Source organism: Procambarus clarkii, chromosome 16, assembly GCF_040958095.1.
Source record: "Procambarus clarkii isolate CNS0578487 chromosome 16, FALCON_Pclarkii_2.0, whole genome shotgun sequence".
Lineage (NCBI taxonomy): Eukaryota > Metazoa > Arthropoda > Malacostraca > Decapoda > Cambaridae > Procambarus > Procambarus clarkii.
Window position 1 is genome coordinate 20,286,416 of NC_091165.1, and position 5,000 is coordinate 20,291,415.

The following is a 5,000-nucleotide window of genomic DNA, read 5'->3' on the forward strand; positions in this document are numbered from 1 at the left end:
TCTTATCCACCCCCTGTACCCTCCCCCTCTCCCCCACCACCCCAAGCCCTCCCTCCTCCACCAATCCCCCCGTGCCAGGTCCCCCCAGCTCCCACTCACCCCAGATCCCAAAGGTCCCCCCCAGAAAAGAAGCAGAAGAGAGTCAGTTTCAGGGTGATGTACTCGAACATAGATGGGATCACAAGCAAGACAAGTGAACTAAGGGAAAGAGCACAAGAAGTTAACCCAGATGTAATCGGACTCACTGAAACAAAACTCTCTGGAATCATAACGAATGCCGTGTTTCCCCAGGAGTATACAGTAATAAGGAAAGAGAGGGAAGGTAGAGGAGGAGGCGGAGTGGCCCTACTCATGAGAAGGGAATGGAGTTTTAAGGAGATGGCCATCCCGGGCTGTGAGGAGTTCAGAGACTACATAGCAGGCACCATAACAATGGGAGGACCAAGAATAGTAGTAGCAGTAATATACAACCCTCCACCAAATGACAGGAGACCCAGTCAAGAGTATGAAAACAACAACAAGGCAGTTAACACTATAATTGAGAGGGCAGCCTCTGCTGCCTGTAGAAATAGATCCCACCTGCTCATCATGGGCGACTTCAATCACGGAAAGATTGACTGGGAGAACAAGGAACCGCATGGAGGCGAGGATACGTGGAGAGCCAAACTATTGGAGGTGGTGACAAGCAACTTTTTAACGCAGCATGTCGGAGAACCCACAAGGATGAGAGGCAATGACGAACCAGCGAGACTCGACCTAGTCTTCACTCTGAACGACTCCGACATAAGAGAAATCGGTTTTGAGGACCCAGTAGGAATGAGCGACCACAGTGTACTGGTGTTTGAGTACTTGATTGAAGAAGGGTTATTGAACTCGAGGAGGGATACCGAAACCAAAAGGTTAGCATACCGAAAGGGAAACTATGAGGGGATAAGAAAATTCCTAACAGATATAGCATGGGAAACAGAGCTCAGGGGAAAGACGGCCCAAGATATGATGGATTACATCACGCAGAAGTGCAAGGACGCAGCAAACAAGTTTGTCCCAGTCCAAAAGGAAAACAGAGAAATGAAGATGAGAAACCCATGGTTTAATCAAAGATGTAGGCTAGCTAAGCAGCAAAGTAAAAGGGCATGGAGAAACTATAGGAATAACAGGACACTGGAGAGCAGAGAAAGATACCAGAATGCCAGGAATGAATATGTCAGGATGAGAAGAGAGGCAGAAAGACAATACGAAAATGACATCGCAAGCAAGGCAAAGACTCAGCCTAAATTGTTGCATAGCCACATTAGGAGAAAAACAACAGTAAAGGAACAGGTTATGAGATTAAGGATAGGGGCGGAAGGATTCACTACAAATGACAAGGAAGTGTGTGAGGAATTGAATAAGAAATTCCAGGAGGTCTTCACCTTAGAACAAGGAGAAATTCCAGAGGTAAGTGAGGGAATAGCTAACCAGGAACCACTGGAAGAGTTTGAGATTACCAGTGGGGAAGTAAGGAAGTGTTTACTAGAGTTGGACGTGACGAAGGCTATAGGCCCAGATGGAATCTCCCCTTGGGTTCTAAAGGAAGGAGCAAGAGAACTGAGCCTACCACTCTCCATAGTGTATAACAAATCACTGGCAACAGGGGAACTGCCAGATACTTGGAAAGCAGCTAACGTAGTCCCGATATACAAGAAAGGGGATAGACAGGAGGCACTGAACTACAGGCCAGTGTCCCTAACCTGCATACCATGCAAGCTGATGGAGAAGATTGTGCGAAAAAAACTAGTGGAGCATCTGGAGCGAAGGAACTTTGTAACACAGCATCAACATGGGTTCAGGGATGGCAGGTCCTGCCTCACAGGGTTACTTGAATTCTACGACCAGGCAACAAAAATAAGGCAAGAAAGAGAAGGGTGGGCAGACTGCATATTTTTGGATTGTCAGAAAGCCTTTGATACAGTGCCACACAAGAGGCTAGTGCGAAAGTTGGAGATGCAGGCTGGAGTGAGAGGGAAGGTACTCCGGTGGATAGAGGAATACCTAAGCAACAGGAGACAACGAGTCTGTGTGAGGGGTGAGGTCTCAGATTGGCGAGACGTCACAAGTGGAGTCCCGCAGGGGTCAGTCCTTGGACCTATACTGTTTCTGGTATATGTAAATGATCTCCCAGAGGGTATAGATTCGTTCCTCTCAATGTTTGCCGACGATGCAAAAATTATGAGGAGGATTGAAACAGAGGATGATAGTAGGAGGCTACAAGATGACCTGGATAGACTGAGTGAATGGTCCAACAAATGGCTGTTGAAGTTCAACCCGAGTAAATGCAAAGTAATGAAACTAGGCAGTGGAAACAGGAGGCCAGGCACAGGATACAGAATAGGAGATGAAGTACTTAATGAAACAGACAGAGAGAAAGATCTAGGAGTTGATATCACACCAAACCTGTCTCCTGAAGCCCACATAAAGAGAATAACGTCTGCGGCATATGCGAGGCTGGCTAACATCAGAACGGCGTTCAGGAACCTGTGTAAGGAATCATTCAGAATCTTGTACACCACATATGTAAGACCAATCCTGGAGTATGCGGCCCCAGCATGGAGCCCGTACCTTGTCAAGCACAAGACGAAGCTGGAAAAAGTCCAAAGGTATGCTACTAGACTAGTCCCAGAACTAAGAGGCATGAGTTATGAGGAAAGGCTGCGGGAAATGCACCTCACGACACTGGAAGACAGAAGAGTAAGGGGGGACATGATCACAACCTACAAAATCCTCAGGGGAATCGACCGGGTAAACAAGGACGAACTTTTCAACACTGGTGGGACGCGAACAAGGGGACACAGGTGGAAGCTGAGTACCCAAATGAGCCACAGAGACGTTAGAAAGAATTTTTTCAGTGTCAGAGTAGTTAGCAAATGGAATGCATTAGGAAGTGATGTGGTGGAGGCTGACTCCATTCACAGTTTCAAATGTAGATATGATAGAGCCCAATAGGCTCAGGAATCTGTACACCAGTTGATTGACGGTTGAGAGGCGGGACCAAAGAGCCAGAGCTCAACCCCCGCAAGCACAATTAGGTAAGCACAATTAGGCAATTAGGTAATTAGGTAAGCACACACACCAGGAAGCAGCCCGTGACAGCTGACTAACTCCAAGGTACCTATTTACTGCTAGGTAACAGGGGCATTCAGGGTGAAAGAAACTTTAGCCATTTGTTTCTGCCTGGTGCGGGAATCGAACCCGCGCCACAGAATTACGAGTCCTGCGCGCTATCCACCAGACTACCAGGCCCCCCCCGCCAGAGTGTGTGTGTGTGTGTGTGTGTGTGTGTGTGTGTGTGTGTGTGTGTGTGTGTGTGTGAAAATTATTTGTAGTTAGTAACAGTTGATTGATTGACAGTTGAGAAGCGAACCGAAAGAGCCAGAGATCAACCTCCGCAAGCACAACTAGGTGAATGCACACACACACAGGGGAGGACCAAGGCTGTTGGCCCGTACGGAATCTCACCGTGGGTATTGAAAGAGTGTGCCGAAGCACTTTGCTTGCCACTTCTCCATAGTGTATACTAGGTCACTGGAGACGGGAAACCTACCAGAAATATGGCAGACGGCTAATGTCTGGAGTACACACACACACACACACACACACACACACACACACACACACACACACACACACACACACACACACACACACACACACTCCACTTGATGATCAGATTCGACAAAGAATTAGACCGTCAGAATAGCTAAAGTATAACGCATCAGGTATAACAAAACTTGAAAGTGAGGCACAAAGCTCTTGACCTCCCTTACCCCGAGGACACTGATAAGTCGGCTCTGATGGGGTAAATATAGGAGATGAGTTCCATTATTGTTTTGCAGAATAAGGCAGTATATAACCAAGAGGTTGAAGGTACACCGAAGGTTGGTAGAACAAAACTGGTGTGATGACAGCTCAAAGAGGTGCCGCTTCGAATTTTTTTTCCCTGATCAAGTTCAAGTTCAAGTATGTTTATTGAGATAAGCAATAAATACATCTCAAAGGGATAGAGTAGCTTAGGCTATTTCTACCCCCCCCCCCTGAGACCCTGAGACTATACATTACCTTAGACCTGCTCTCCGGTATTCCCATTCTAAACGCCCTACATTTCCCAGTGTTGAATACCAAAACTAATTACATATGCTAACACTAATTCCTGTTACAGGAAGACCATTGCCAGCTCTAGAGAAATGAGCAAACAAATGGATATTGGATTTCAACCTGCAAAAAGTGCAAGATAATGAAGATATAAATAGGGAAAATAGGGGGACCAGAAGGAATCACAGGAACTACCACAGGAATCGGAAAAAGAGAATAATACTTGCGAGTAAATATAATTCCAGTCACTTAACCTGAAGTCCATATAAACAGGGGATGACATTGGTAACTTATGAAAAGCTGAAAAATATTAGAATGGCATTTAGAAACCTAAATGAGAAATCTTTGAAGACAGTCGACACAGCTGGTGTGTAGCCAATACTAGAAGAAGCAACCCCGGTGTGGAATCCGCACCTTTTGCAACACAAAAGCGAACATAGGAAACTTTGTTGCAGAGACTTTGCAACAAAGATTAGTGCGTAAAGAAAGATGACTTAAGCTACGAGGACAGGTTAATGCAATCGAATCTAAAGACCGTTGAGGAGAGAAGGAACAGTGGGGCTGTTAATCGGGACACTTGAGAGGAATAGACAAGAGTGAAAAGAAACAAAGAAAATATCTCGAGGACATAAGTAGAAGATGAAAACGAAAAAAAAAGTCAGAAAAACCTCAGGAAATAGTCATACTCTGTACAACGTGGCCTATAAGTGGAATGAGCTGAAAGAAGAAGTCTTGGAAGCCACCTCCATCTGCAACTTCAAGGGCCACATTTGACAGCGAAGTCGATGATGATGAAGATTAAGTCACCCAAAAGGTGGCACGGGCATGAATAGCCCGTAAGTGGTGGCCCTTTTAAGCCATTACCAGTATCA

The 5,000-nt window shown here is 45.9% G+C and overlaps 1 protein-coding gene across 2 annotated transcripts in view; it reads right to left on the bottom strand.

Annotated features, from left to right (window-relative positions):
• Positions 1-5,000, bottom strand: part of LOC123760065 (calcium-activated chloride channel regulator 1) — a 293,219-nt gene that overhangs the window by 148,927 nt on the left and 139,292 nt on the right. The gene's annotated exons all lie outside the window — the stretch shown is intronic.